At 37.3% G+C, this 16,118-nt stretch overlaps 1 pseudogene across 1 annotated transcript; it reads right to left on the bottom strand.

Moving 5' to 3' along the window:
- Window positions 1-254: 254 nt before the first annotated feature.
- On the bottom strand, window positions 255-4,187 carry LOC309973962 (3-hydroxyisobutyrate dehydrogenase, mitochondrial-like; annotated as a pseudogene). The gene is made up of 2 exons: window positions 4,176-4,187; window positions 255-1,291 (listed from the first exon to the last, which is right to left on the bottom strand). The product of its transcript is annotated as a 3-hydroxyisobutyrate dehydrogenase, mitochondrial-like (transcript).
- Window positions 4,188-16,118: the final 11,931 nt, after the last annotated feature.

Raw genomic sequence — 16,118 nt, forward strand, 5'->3', positions numbered from 1 at the left:
CGGTAATGTGAGCCATAGGGAGCGGCAGATGAAGCTTAGCTGGCTTGCTTGCGACTCACCTCCTGCTGTGCAGCCCAGTTCCTAAGAGGCTGCGGACTGGTACCCGTCCGAAGCCAAGGGGTTGGGGACCCCTGACCTAGACACTCAAAAGCAGACAGTTGACCTTTGATTAAGCCCATTTTCCTGTGGAGTGAGCCATAAGGGGCTCCAAGATACAATTTGGTTTCAACAGTGTTCACAGCCAGAGGGCAAACTCAGAATGTCTCCTCCTCTTGCAGAAACTGGAACACGGATGAGAAGTCTTTTTTTGAGTAGTCCTTCACGCACATCATCCCTGTAGATCTGATGGGCTTGACTGCCCAGAAGGATTGGGCTCTTCGTGCTGATAGCAGAGCCTCATGCTAATCCCAGATCCTTAGCCGTGAGTGTTGCTCCGAATCCGCCCGATAGTAATTAGCTGAGGGAACGCCATCCATCACCCCAGGTACAGGATTATAAGTGTCACGTGACCAACATCGTCCTGAGCTCGTATTTAGGATTTTAGCCAAGAGTTTTGGGTCAAGCCCTAACCTGAGTCCCAGATTCATAGCTTCAGCAGTTCCAATCCTACTAATAGCTAACAGCAAGTTTTTGCAGATCTTCCAAGCCTGGCCAGTCCCAACAGCTCCACGATGCACCACATGGGAGCCCATGCACCACAGCAGCTCAACCCCTCCCATCCTAAATGTGAAGTTGCCAGACTGAGCCGTTCCCACACCACCAGAAACAGGGGCATCCATGAAAACTGCTCCCATTTTCTCAACTTCTTTGACCAATTCTCTCAAAACCATGGGATCAACAGTACTGGAATCTATTAATAGTGAGTCTTCCTTCACTTTTTTGTGAATTCCATTTGCTCCAGAATAAGCTTCTAGCGCATTGATGCACTGTAATAATTCCGTCAGCTTTTTCGGCTACATCTGCTGCGGAAGACACTACCGGGTTCACCTGCATCTAGAAGCTCTTTGCACGCATCAGGGAACACATCATCAAAAATGAGTGGCTAGCCATGTTTCATGAGATCTTTTGCCATTGGATTCCCCACGTTGCCTACTCCAATGAATCCAACTGGAGTCTTAGAAGCTATTGACCTAGAACACAACGCTGCAAGGCTGGCCACCTCCGGCTGCTGCGGAGGACTCCTGTACCAGAGGCCGGAGGTGGCTCCACAGAGACTGGAGGAGGCTGCCACGCTGCCCCCGCCCCTCCTTCCCACGGTGACCTCCTCGACTCCCGGCTCACCCACTGGCTGCTACAGGGTGCGTAGTGCGGAGGGCCGGCTCAGCTGTGGCGATTCTTAATATCTCTTTGTTACTGGGTTACACATACAATTTCACCTAGTGAGCGATTTAACAGAAGGAATTTTTTTCTACGGCATTTTTGTGGCACAGCAGATAGAAGTGAGGTCACTATTTCTTTGAAAAACTGAATTAAAAATTTATAGAAAGTCATGATTCATTCTACAAACGTGCTGAGTCAAAGAAACATGAAAATTGATGCAATGGAGGAAGAGTGCTAGACTTCCCTGATGCTCAACTGGGACCTTTCTTCTGGTGTCAGAACATGGTTGTATAACTCCTTTAATCCCAGCAGATTTTCCAAAAGTTCCAGAATCTTCAGATTTTGGTAGCCCATTTACTGCCTTTGCCCCCCCACCCCATGCCAAACCCTCACCCCACCCTGCACACATGTATTTTTTACCAGTTGTCCTCCAGGGTGTTTTTCTTTATGTAGTTATTGCAGCAGTTTGTTAGACTACTGACACCCAGTGCAAATGCCCCTCCCCCCCGTTTCCTCACCCTGTGTAGTTTTGTTCCACCTTGACCTGGGATTGGTCACGTGACTTGCTTTGGCCCAATGGCATATCAAGAGCTGAAGCTTGGAGAGTACTTGTGCTTTAGGGCTCGTCCTCATGGAAACCTGACATGTTAGGAAGCCTGGCTAACCTAGTGGAGACTAGGCACAGGCCACAGCCAGCACCAGTGGCCAGACATGTGAAAGCAACCAGCCCCAGTCCAGCAACCAGATGATGGCAGCCTCAGTAGTCACCTCAGGTGAAAGCAAGATAGATCCACCCAGGAGATCTCAGCCCATTCTGCTGATTCACAGATTGTGAGGAGATAAAGTGCCTGCTGTTTTCAACCACCAAGCTTAGGAGTAGTTCACACAGGAAGAGATATAACTGTCTTCACTGTTAGATTATCTTCCCATTTTATACCATGTTTCCTCTCAAAGGACTGTTCCTTTATCCAAGATTCTAGAAAAGAAATAACAACTGATGAGGCTGATAGAGCCTTAACATTTTTAAAAAGTTTTATAAACTTTTAAAATAACTATGTTAATAAAATCAATATTTATTTTATCACAAAATTATTTTCTTCAGTTGCCTTAGAAGTAATGCAGAATTGTACTAAACTTATACATTTGGAGGCTCTAAAAATGTGTTATTCCTTGGATTCAAGTCCTAGTGTACTTTATGTGGGCATTCACGTTTGCAAAATGATTCCAGGAAATTTGCGATTTCATTTTACAACTTTGGCCTAAGGAGTCTTATGATATTTTACCTGAGAAAAATAATACATTAATTCCACTTTCAGCTATTAAACCCATGGTTTCCTGTATTTTCTAAATTCCCTATCAGTAAAGAAGACTATGTATAGCGTACAAGGCTGTCATGATTAGGAGGAAGGTAGTACAGAAAGAGCCCGCCAAATTAGGCATTGTCCAGTCATGTCAGTATACTAACGTGGGGAGCCACAGGCAGCTTGAAGCCTGGAAAAAAGACAGATACAATGTAATGATTATCCTAAGGATTGGGATAATGATTCCTATGATTTTGTTTTAAATAAGAATGGCAGAGGATTCTGGGGAAATGATGGTGGCTACAGAGAAGATTTTTATCCCTGAATATGCCACCCCTCCCCTAAATATACAACCCCCCCCACCCCCAAAAAAGAAAGAAAAGCATCTAGGATAGCAAGACCAAAAACCCACAGACAACATCTTCAACAAGGTATCCACATGAACTGCAACATACAGCCAAGTAGGAACAAATCAACAACAGGAAAAAGACCTGCATATGTGTATCCCAAGGTGTGTGGGAGGAAGACGAGGGAAGGACTCTCTCTCTCTTTCAGGAGAGCCAGAGGTTACTATGGCTCAAGGGCTCACTGAGATTGAAAAACTCACTGAGAACAGCGGCAGAAACCGGGAGTGAACATTGCAGGTTCCACCTTGCAGCTGAGTGCAAGAACTTTGAAATGTTCTGAGGATGCCAAGTGTTCTGGGGTCTGTGAAACCTTGACACCTATCAAACCAAAGCACCACTCCAGAACTAATCCCCATACTCAACAAGGACAGCAAAGAGGAGGTCTGGGTAAATGGGAATAGGAGGGCCAAGGAGGAAGAGTTTAGAAATTTTAAGGTCATTTTTTAAATTATATCATGAAAATAATAGAAGATAGTGAGCCCTGGAGTTCTGAAGCTAGAAATTATCTTCTGATCTATGTTTCCCTCCTAAAGCGGAAACTTATTTCATTTAAAAATGAGTGACAGAAGAGTATCCATTCACATCCTGTAGAAAATCAGTGAGAAGAAAAAGAAAAAAGAAGGGTGAAAAGAAAGTTCCAGCAAATCCTGAAAGCGTGACAGAAAGACACGTCCACAGAACAAATGAAATGTATTGCCTGATATTGCGGAAAAAGTAAAAGAAATTTTAAAAGGAATAGAAACTGGTTTTAAGAAAAACATAAAAGAAATTAGAAAAATTCAGAAATGAAGTGATAGGAGAATAGGAAGTTTTGAAAAGGTGAAAGAATTCAGTAAGTAATTTGTTTTAAAAAAAAATCATGTCTCGAAAGAAGGTTAAACTAGAAGGAACACAAGTTTGAATAAACACAGTGGATAATGTCTCCTTGGAGAAATAGCTGATTTCAAATACAGCATGAGAAACGAACAAGATGTTCCTGTTACATCTTGTCATACAAGAGAGCTGGGAAGACTTCAAAGACTACTGTGGTTGTATGGAAAGGACTCAGGAGCCAACTTGAACAGGATCCGTGAACCTAAGAGGGGACAATCACTGCATCGATATTTATAACAACCTCACTGAAAACAACAACAAAGAAAGAAAATACCTCATTCGTCATCTTCGGAAGCTACTTTGGAGTCAATCTCTCTCTCTTTTTTTATTCTTTTTTTGTAAAACTGGTAAATAAAATAAAAGAAGCATTTATTTTTTCCTTTCTTAATTAAACTGTAACTCAGGGCAACCAAATAGTTGATGAAATAATATTCTAGCTAGTAAATGAATAATAATCTAATTAGTAGAATGTCACCATTTGGTACCCTTAATAAATTAATGGATCTAGGCATTGATCATTAATGGCTGCAACATCACAGTAAGTTTATAGTTCCTTTTGGAATTAATCAATATTTTCTATGAAGTAAACTTGCCAAAAACGCACAACTGAATTATGTCAGTGCTCTAGATCTATCTACCAACTGACAGTAAATACATGGGCCAAAGGAGCATAATAAATATATAAACATAAAGGGGATGCAATCAGCATAATCCAGACAGTTGGGAACCCTACTGGATGAACGCTTTGAATTCAATGACAAATACTTGCAAGAAAAATGAGCAAATTGAGTTCTTTTAAACCTATACTTTAAAAGAAAGTGTGTTTGGATCGGCAATCAAATAAATAATGGTTATTAAAATAAAAATACATTTATAGGACAATCAAGGAAACATGAACTGACTGGCTACTTGTTGATATTAAGGAATTATTATTATTTGGGGATGTATGATAATGACATAGTTGAGCTTAAAAAGGACAGTTCTTGCATTTTAGAAATATGTAGACTGACGTTTTCACTGAGAAAAAAAAGAAATCTGGAATTTGCTTTAAAATTGCTGGGGATTATGGTGGTAGTAGTAAGAGAGGGTATAGAGAAAATATATCGGCCTGCAATTGATATTTGATGAGAACAATTGATGAAAGTTTCTACTTCTTTCTTTTTACTTCTGTAGATGTTTGAAATTTTCCATACTAAAACATGTTTTATAAATGTAGATGGCTTGCAATTTGCTCTTCTGAGCTCTCAGAAGGCAAAAAGCCATTCTTAAATTAGGAGATTTCTTCTCTAGCCAAGAATTCTAATGATAATTTTGTCCCAACTGGCCAGAGCACTCAGATCTCTCTGAGATCTGTTGGTGAAAAAAAAAAAAAATCAGCACAAACAATAAAGAGGCTCTTTAGTCTTAGAAGAAAACAACGAAGAGTAAAGGCTGGTGCTAGGTCTAGGGCAATAGTGTAATATCAGTATAAGACAAAATATTAGTTTCTTCCAAAATCCACTTGTTACTACTGTGTATACTTTTGCAGCAAAATATCTTTTCTACATTGTCAGCATTAAAGTAAATTTACTATTTAGGTAGCATTTACATTATCATATACTCAAAGCCTAGAAATAATCCCCTAGGCTGAAATGACATTAAATCTTATTTTGGTCATTGTAGTGTATTCTCCAGTCCTCCTTGCTTTGTCTATAACTGTTATAAAAAGGTGTGAGGAGATCTGCCAATATTAATGCCAGGATTCAAAATGAGTTCTCTGTAGCTTTCTTCCTTCAGGATCTTCTGCCCTCAGACCCATGTATTAACTTAATGCCTCAGATTATTGTATATGTCACCTCTTTCCAACTAGAAGACAGGCTCCTTTAAGGGCAGTGACTAGTCTCATCAACATCGAATTCACCCCAACACCAGTGCTTTCAAAATGTGTGTTGCTTAGTATAGGTTTGAAGTTATAGAAACAATTCTATTCTAACTAACTAATAATGATACTACTACTACTATTTCTACTACTACTGCTAATAAAATGTATGAAATAGAGTATAAATAAGAAAATAAAGATAACACTGGAAATCCCAGACTATAAAATGAATTATCCCAAAGCCACCGGCCAATCCATCAACTGTAAACAGTTACTTGTGAATTGGTCAACATTTACATGCATAATTGAGAGAAGGGTTAAAACAAATTTTATTACCAAAAAGCACAATTTTTATACCTACAATTTTTGAGCTCAACTAACCTGTAGTTTTAACAGAAATAGATGAGATTCAAAGTGTTCATCCAGGTTCCTAAATGATCCATTTCCGATCTTTCCTTATGAAACAATCAAGTATAACTCTAATATTTTGTCAAGGATTCACCCAATCTCTACTTCCTTTATTTTCCAAGGTTTGGTATCATTACAAAATCAAGTCCTTCGGCAGAATATAATAGTTTCAAAATCCCTCATCAATATTATTCACTGAGATAAAATAATATGAAAATTTAAAAAAACACTGGCTGGGCTTTTCTGGTGGCGCAGTGGTTGGGAGTCCGCCTGCTGGTGCAGTGGACGAGGGTTCGTGTCCTGGTCCGGGGGGGTCCCGCGTGCCGCGGAGCGGCTGGGCCCATGGGCCGTGGCCGCTGGGCCTGCGCGTCCGGAGCCTGTGCTCCGCGGCGGGAGAGGCCACAGCGGTGAGAGGCCAGCGTGAAAAAACACTGGCTATGTGCTGAGAAATGATCCTTCAGTGAATCACTCAAGGTGCACTAGCATTCAGGCTACACCTGAGGTAGAATTTGAATTCCAAAGTAGACCTTTAAACCACAGCTCATCTTCTCCTTTTAAAACCATTAGAAATAAGCCTGTTGCCTGACCTTTGAGATTCTGCAAAGAGACCATATTTAGATCTTTTGTCTCTTTTAACTTCCCTAGTCCCCTCCTCTACTTTCAGAATAGTGATTCCCAGATAAGTACAATGAGTTCAAACAGTGTGGTTAACGGGGTAATTAGTCTGCTCTGCTCTGCGGCCAAGTTACTCACAGAATAAATAAGTTGGCTTTCACAGTTGTTAGTTTCTTCATGGGCTTTGTTTAGAGGGGTCTCAGCTCAAGCAAGCAGCCTGTCAGCAGCCTGAAATAACTGTGGAAATCTAATGGCATATACGTAAAATACGTCTATGAAACCTTTTATTCAATCTTAGATGCATACTTTTCCGACTTCTTTAGGCCTGGAAAAGTATATTCAGCTACAAAAGGACGGAAAAGAAAATGTGTATAATCCCTCATGCCCTCCTCACCCCCTAGAACCTTATGTTACCCCTGTTTCATCAGAAAAGGATGTATACTGTAAGAAACATTTTTTAAATTGTTTGACCAAATATTTAAGTGCGCTAAGTCTCTGTATTTATTAAAGCAAATATAGTTACCTTTCTGTCCCTTTCTAAAAGAAAGCAAAAGGTACAGTTCTTTTTGCTTAAGACTCAGGGTTCATGGATATTAATTATTACACTATATTGACACCCAGACATGTTTATAGGAGGCTCTTGAGACATACAGAGCTATTTATTCCCATACTAAACGGCGCTTCTTTTTCCTCTGCCTTCTGCTTGTATTTTTTCTGTTGTGATTATATCCTACTGAGGCTGCTACATGTCTTTGCTTGATTTGAGGTTCTAAAGGTAAGACTGTATATTCCCCTTTTTACAGAATAAAATGGGTTTTATGACTGTTTGCCTTCAGAAGCCTCCTTTTCCACTCATTCTCATTTCCTATCTATGGTGAGGTGTCTAAAACAGATGAGTTAGTTCTGAACTGGTGATATATAAATCAATTATTATTTGATTCATATTCAAAGCAGCTCCCCCTAAAATAGTGGCCTTCCTGCCTGTGGGATGTCGTCTAATCTACTGCCTGGATCTACACCCACCAACATCCATATTTTGTCTATTGTTACCTTGGACACTTGTAGGAACTGAGTGAGTTTCTGTTTCTATAGTGTCCATTGACAGACAAATGGATAAAGAAAATATGGCACATATGTAGAATGGAATGTTATTCAGCCTTAAAAAATAAGGGAATCTTGCCATTTGCAACAACTTGGATGAATCTTGAGGGCGTTATGCTAAGTGAAATAAGTCAGAGAGAGAAAGACAAACACTGTATAATCTCACTTTTACGTGTAATCTAAAAAAGCTGCACTCATAGAAACCGAGTAGAATGGTGGCCGTCAAGGGCTGGGGAGTGGAGGAAATGGGGAGTTGTTGGTCAAAGGGTATAAACTTCCAGTTATAAGATGAATAAATCCCGGGAGTTTGATGTACAGCATGGTGACTATAGTTAACAACACTCTATTGCATACTCAAAAGTTTCTGAGATAGTAGATCTTACATGTTCTCATCACACACACACACACAAAAGGTAATTGTGTAAGGTCATGGATGTGTTAACTAACCTTATTGTTGTAATCATTTTGCAATATATACATGTATCAAATTATGATGTTGTACACCTTAAACTTATACAGTGTTATATGGCAATTATATCTCAATACAGCTGGAAAGAAGAAAAAGATTCAAATGGAGAAGGGTGAGGCTGGTAGAAAAAAGCCACTGCCTTGAGCAGTACCGAGGTGGGCGGAAAGCCATGGGCCTCTATTAGCACTGCTGGGTAGGCTCTGTTCCCACGTGTGGGGAGGGGGGTAGGACAGCACAGCTGTGATCCTTATTGCAGACCTTAGGCAGCCTCAGGCAACTTTTCAAAGTTAGATGCTGAAAACCAATAAATGAAATTATAAGGAAGAATTACATAAATGCCTTTATTCTACTTTTGGTCCTCTTGGCAACTTTTTCCATCTAAAAGCTGCACCCTGCAGTTCTCAAAGCAGGAACATTAACATGGGTCAGAAGTTTCCAAACTTTTCATCATCAACCCCTACACCAAAAGAAAAGTTGAAATTTTATGACCCCTAGTATATGAAGTATCTTGTGTGTTTTTAATATTTATCAAGAGAACATTTAACAGTTACCTACTAGGTGCCAAGAGAAAGTAAAAATAAGACACAGACTTTAAATGCAGACTTTGTTCCAGTATTATTCTTTCTTTTGACTTCAGTATAAGAGCTATTGAGCTATTTGTTGTCCCAGTAAGGGGATAATCAGACAATTACAGAATCCTGTGATCTCTTCCCAAAGTTTGCAACTATAGGGTTGGTCCCAGAATTGCTCAATAACTTTGTATTTTGATTTAAGGGGAAACTAAAAGACCTTCCTGTCCCAAAGTAACTCTGCTTTGTGGAGATTGGAGGTGCCCTGCAATTGACTCAAGATACTGTTTATTTGTTTAAACAGTTAAATGAGTAGTTTCTATTTAACAAGTGAGCACAAATTTTCACAACAGTACCTACCCCATGACATAACTCAGATGAAAACTCCAAGGGAAAGGAAAACTATATGGGCAAAAAGTCCAGGTTCCATCCACTGTACATGGGATATTGATAGGCTTGTAAAACTTACAGAGGTACCTGGGGGTACCTAGGAACCCTGGATATTTAGTATACAGATCAGCAAAGGATGGTGGAAAATAAGACGACACCAGGTCAGGGGACAAATTAAGTAGGTGAAGCTGGTCCTTTATATTCTTTTCCCTTCTGATATACCACTGCTCTTTCCTGTCCAGAATATGTTCTGTATCCTCAGTAGACCTACACACACACACACACAGACACACAGACACACACACATACACACAGAGACATGTGTGTAGCACACAAACATGCACACCTGCATGCATGTACACTTACATGGAGTCCCCAGTCTTCTCAGTTAAAATTCAGCTTGTAGTAACTAAAGAAAATTTATAATGCCCTATATTTTATAGATTTTAAAAATACTTGCACTTTAATAGAAAACTTTTAATGTCTGAAAATCCTTTCTGACAAAGGAAGTTATTTCTGATATTGGAGGTTGACAGTTTCACAGAGAAAACTTCAGGAGCACAGAGACATGCCTGACCCTCTCCCCACACACCATCTGGGGAAAATTCACCAACACATAGGCTCAATCCCTCTGCTAAGTCAAAACCAAGTATACCAACATCATTATTTCACAGAGAATAACTTACCTCATGTTAGGCATTCACACGTATTTTATTTGTTGAAGACAGGAAGAAGATATAAAGGAGGGAATCATCTGAAATTACAGAGTAGAGCATTTAAGTCAATATAGATATTTAAATTGAAGGTAAAATTAAATTATAATTTGAAATTATATGTGGAGTTTTATTTCCTAAAGAATATTTTGGAAAGTTCAACTTCTATTTTAACTTATATTTTCAGAGAAGGTATTTAGTCCAAATGAAGAATATCTTCAATTATTGTTCTTCTATTGCAAGCAAAAAAGGATTTATACTTCTTTTCATGAAATATGGTTGTTTGACAACAGAAGAATACATATTTTATATTTTTAGAAACAACAGTCAGGCTACTGATATTCTTAATTAGTGTTAATAAATCTGAATGCTTCTTATCATCTACTCTTTAGCTTGTACCTGAGGAGTTGAATACCTCCGGGAAGATACGTGCTCCAGACCCGTAAATGTGCAGTTCACAGAGCCCACCACCAGAGGGCAATAAAGAAGTAAAATCTTGAAACCATGTAGTGAAAATAGTGGGAGTTTAAATAAAAGCAACATTTCACAGTATGCTTTTCTGATCAATGTTATATCTAATAACCTAATGGATTATATGTACATGGATTCTGAAAAGTCAGCAGCACATTTAATTGGTCAATTTCTATGATAAGGGGAATGTAATTTGAGTGTAGAAAAACAGTATACTTACATCTTAAAATTCCACCCCTACAGAATCTACTCACTATTGAAAAATGGTAAAAATAGCTTTCTGTGTCTCAGTGACCAGTTAACATTTTCAAGAGTAGAATTTATCTTCCTATGATGCTCAAATACACAGGAAAAATGCATATCTAGGACAATGGATAAAGTCTATATGACATGTGAAAATAATTATTCAAATGGAAAAAGTATAAGATCTACAAGGAACAGTTTTATATGCATTAGTGTGGATATATACATAAAGAGGCTCTAAGAAACATAAAAATCACTTCCAGGAAGTAATTTTAGGTAGAAGAGAATTAACATGGATGAGCAAGAAAAGAGAGTTAGTTTTAAAATAGTTTCATTTACTTTTTTTTTGTTTGTTTATTTATTTGTTTTATTTATTTGGTCTTTGGAATATAAGGAAACAGTGGCTTTCAGATCAGTATCCCAGTGGAACAAAGGGACCGAGGTCTATACTGGAGCCCAGCCATTGTTTGACTATCTTGTAATAATACTGGTGAAATACAGCCAAATCATTTGAACTACAAGCATCCTCTCTGACAATATTCTTAAGACATCAACATTATATATTAAAGAAAGTAAAGAGAGAATACTATTTTCTTTAGAGAGAAAATACAGATTCTGGATCAAATCAATAATGTCAGCAAACCTCATGGGTATAAAACATTCTGCTGCCTATCATTTAGAACATGCCTCTAGAAGAGGGAAACTGGGTGATAATTTCCCCAGATTTTATATTTAACTCAAATATTTTAGATAAGAGGCATCTCTAGTAAAACATTGTATTATTGATTCTTTCCAATATGATAGCTCACAGGAGTTCCTCTTTCCTTCTCAAATACATATGGGGAAATGGAGGTGGGTGTGGGTCAGAGGAACTATCTAAATAGAGCATAGTAATCAACAGTTTGTTTTTTGAAAAATAGAAATTTCTATTTAAATTATTTCCAGAGACAGAAACACACAGAGACAATTCCATGTGACAACAGTGGAAGAGACCAGAGTGATGCAGCTGCAAATCAAAAAACTGCCAACACCAGTGATTGATGGCCACCACCAGAATCTGGTTAAGACAAAGAAGGATCCTCCCCTTGAGGCGTCAGAAAGAACATGACCCTCTCAACACTTTGAGTTTGAACTTCTAGCCTCTAGAGCTGTGATAAAATAAATTTCTGTTCTTTTAAGCTAACAAGTTTGTGGTATCTTGTTATGGTAGCCCTAGAGATGACAGTATTTGATTCCTGAGCTGGCAACTGTATTTTGACTATGTAATGACTATTCCAAGATGATCAACAGACACAAAGATAAAGGCAAAACTGAGACTAAGCCCAGTTCTTTTTATTCCCAGAATAATAAATGATTTTTTAATTAATTTAGATCCCTTTGTCTAACCCCTCTGCTTTTCAAAAGAGTATGTGGGACCAATCAAGTATTAATATGTTATACTTTCATTTTAATTCATCTCAAATTATTTCTAATTCCCCTTATGAGTTCTTACTTGACCCATGAATTATTTAGGAATATATTGTTTAATGTCCATTTGTGATTTTCAACAAATTTCTTTCTGTTAACGATTTCTTATTGCATTCTGTTGTCATCTGAGAGCACTCTTTGTATTGTTTATATCCTTTAAAATGTACTGAAATTTGTTTTATGGCCTAGCATATAGTATATCCATGTGCATTTGAAAACAATGTATATTCTGATGCTGTTGGGTGGAATGTTTTATACATGGCTGTTAGGTCTAGTTGATTGATAATGCTGTTCAAGTTTTTTTTAATTTTCTTGTTGATTTTCTATCTGTTCTGCTATTGAGAAAAGGGTATTAAAGTATTCAACTATTATTGTAGAACTGTCTGTTTCTCTTTTCCATTGTGTCGATTTCACTTCATTATATTTTGAGGTTCTGTTGTTAGGTACATATAAGTTTATAATTATTATACATTCTAGATGGAATAATCATTTTATCATTTTAAAATGTTTGTCTCTAGTAAAAATTTTCATCTTAAAATATTTTTTTTCTGATATTTTCTTAGCCACTCCAGTTTTGTTGTTTTGTTTTGTTTTTTTGTTACTGTTATGGTATATCTATTCCAACCCTTTTACACTTCACCTATATATTTTCTTGACTCTAAAGTGGGTCACTTGTAGGCAGCATATGTTTGGATCATGTTTTTCATTTTTTTATCCAGTCTGAAATTTCTGTCTTTAGATGGAATGTTTAACCTTTTTATATTAAATGTAATTAATATTTAATTTTATAATTTTTATATTAAATGTAATTCATGTAGGATTTATGTCCAACATTTGTGATTTATTTTCCAAGAGTCACATTTTTTTTCCTAATTCCTCTTCCTCTATTACTGACTCATTTGTTGTTGTTGTTGTTGTTGTTAAAAAGATATTTTTTAGTGTACAATTTCAATCCCCTTATCTTTTACTATATTTTTGAATTATATTCTTAATCCTTGCTCTAAGGATTACAAATAACATCTTAAGTATAAGCATCTAGTTTTGATTAATACCAACTTAATTTCAATAGTATAAAAAACTTTTCTCCTCCTTTACATTGCCCTCCTTTGTGCTGTTACTGATATAAAAACTCCATCTTTAGACATTATATGCCTATAAACAGTTATAATTATTACTTTATGTTGGTGCCTTTTAAATCAGATAGAAAAAAGTTAGAATAAAATACATTAATATTATTTTTTATATTTACCTCTGCAGTTACCTTTCTTGATGTTCTTTATTTCTTCATATGGATTTAAGTTACTGACTTATGCTTTTATTTTTGTCTGAAGGGCTCACTTTAATAGTTCTTGTAGCACAAGTCTGCTAGGAAAAAATTCTCTTAAGTTTTTAATAAAAGTATTGAAATTTTCATGTCATCCTTCTGCAATGGCCATGGTAATCTCTGCATCATTCCAACTTTAGTAGATATGTTGCCAAAGCGAGCATTTAGTATGTACTCTCATATGGTACAAAATTTAAAGTGTTAAAGACTATGAAGTTATAGACACAGGTTTACTTGTTTCGAGACCATTTCAAGAGCATATTTGGGCAATGCTAATATTGGCATTTCAAATTCAGTGCTACCATGTAGCAAGATAAAATAGATGAACCTCAAGTCATGATATTTTTTTCCTGATAACATAAGGTTAAGGTTAATTATCAGTTGTCACATTTTTTCCAGTATTTTTTAGTTAGCTTTTAACTTAGCATAAGTGAAATGAAAGGATGGTAAGTTTTGCATTAATTCCTGACTCAAAACAGAACTTTTGAAGATGAAAGTCCATTAACAGAGCTCTGTGTTTCCTGTGAAAAATAAATCTGTCCCACCCCCTGAAAAATTCATGAATATTTTACAAATTGTATGTTCAGGAAGCTATTCTAGCCTTCTATTAAAAAAAAACACAATATAGAAATATTTATTTCCTTCATGTAGTAGTAATATACATGTTATTTAGGAAATGTATAGTGAATTTTGGTTTGCTCATCTTCTGAAAAACTCCTAAGAAAACACACACTTCTGAGAATTTCAGCCTTATTTCTACATAAGTTATCTAATCTATAAAACATTATGCATGCTTTGGATAATCATCTAAATAATTACTATTCTAGCCTTTTAAATGGTTTCAGTGCACACATAATTTTCTCTACCCACACCTCCATTTTTCCCAGTTAAATTGATTAAGTGATATTTTTTCTTTAGTCACTTATTATATTTAGGTATGTTTAGGCCTCCTCTTCTGAACTCATTTCCTGGTAACAAAGAAGTAAGGCATAGATGCTGTTTCTGACTCCCAGGGAAGTTTAGGCTCTGGCATGCTGGACTAGGCAGGGCCTAGCATCACCCTGTTTATGTGGAATATGTGGAACTGGTGAGCTTCTAAACATCTCAAAGAGACATTTAACAAGACTGAAGGTTCTGGAGAGAGAATGTATTTTATTGCCATCATTTTAATTTCACCATATGTCTAGATAATTCATGCTTTTGGTGCAAAATTCAAAGGTAACAGTGGTGGGCTTCCCTGGTGGCACAGTGGTTGAGAGTCCGCCTTCGGATGCAGGGGACATGGGCTCGTGCTCCGGTCCGGGAACATCCCACATGCTGCGGAGCGGCTGGGCCTGTGAGCCATGGCCGCTGAGCCTACGCGTCCGGAGCCTGTGCTCCGCAACGGGAGAGGCAACAACAGCGAAGAGGCCCGCGTACCGAGTAACAGTGGTGAATGAAAAGTAAATCTTTTATACAGTTTTCCTGAAGCCACCCATTTCCCCCTCCTAGAGGTAATCATTTTTACCAGTTTCTTTTATATTTTTCAGGGGCAGTTTAGGCATATATTAACATGGGCTATATAGAGGATAATTCCTCTTATTAGGGTAAATTCGTGTGCTTTTTTTTTTTTTTTTTCTGAATTGTAGTATGCAGGAATCGGAAGTCTCTGGCAAGAGGAGAGTTAAAAGGAGAGAAGCTAGCTTCAGTATGATCTTTATTATCTCCTCATTCTCTCTTATCCAAATATCATCTTTGCATCTCATCAGTAAAAGATTCATTGGTTTTGACTGTGCTGATCTGCTCATTCAGGGAAAAGGATGGTGTGGCTCTGGGGTTCTGAACTCTATGGATCTATACATTCATGAGCATGCTGAAATCCTGTCTGGGTTTTTCTATGCTTTGGGCACAGCAGTCATGCTGCTCTCTGCCTTTTAATATCTTGGGGATTCGCTTTACCTCTCTCCTTAACTGAATCTCTTGTTTTCTGTGTCCCATATTTTCCTCATTTTTAGTTTGCTATCTCATATTTGTTGAACATACAGTACAGTTGCTTTGTGAGAAACAGTATGTAGTAAGCATATTTTTTGAGATTGTGCACATCTCCAAGTCTTTATTCTAACCTTTGCTTAAATAATAGTTTAAGCAAGTATAGAACTCTAGGTTAGATATCATTGTCCTTCAGAATATTGAATATATGAATCCATCAATCTACCTTTCAGCATTGCTGTTGAGTATTCTGAAGCAATTATGACTCTTAATGATATATGTATGTGTCTTTTTTAAAAAAATTTCTCTCTTCTTGTGAGTAAATGGAACCGTATATTTGTTCCTAAGGGTTGTTCCTAACTTCACAATGATATGCTTAATTTAATCTGTTATCTTGGGTGTTTGGTAGATCCTTTCCATTAAGAAATTTATGTTCCTTGTGTTAGGAAATCCACTTCCAAAATTCCTCCTTCTAAACCTTTTCTCTGGTATGTCCTTCTGGAACTCATACTATTCAGATACTGCATCTCTTGAATGGGCTTTCCAATTTTCTCTCTTTTTTTCCACCTATCTGTCTTTTTGTTCTATTTCTTATAGATTTTCCAAATTAATCTTCCAGAT

This window comes from Leucopleurus acutus (genome assembly GCF_964270905.1).
Source record: "Leucopleurus acutus genome assembly, chromosome: 17".
Taxonomy (NCBI): Eukaryota; Metazoa; Chordata; class Mammalia; order Artiodactyla; family Delphinidae; genus Leucopleurus; species Leucopleurus acutus.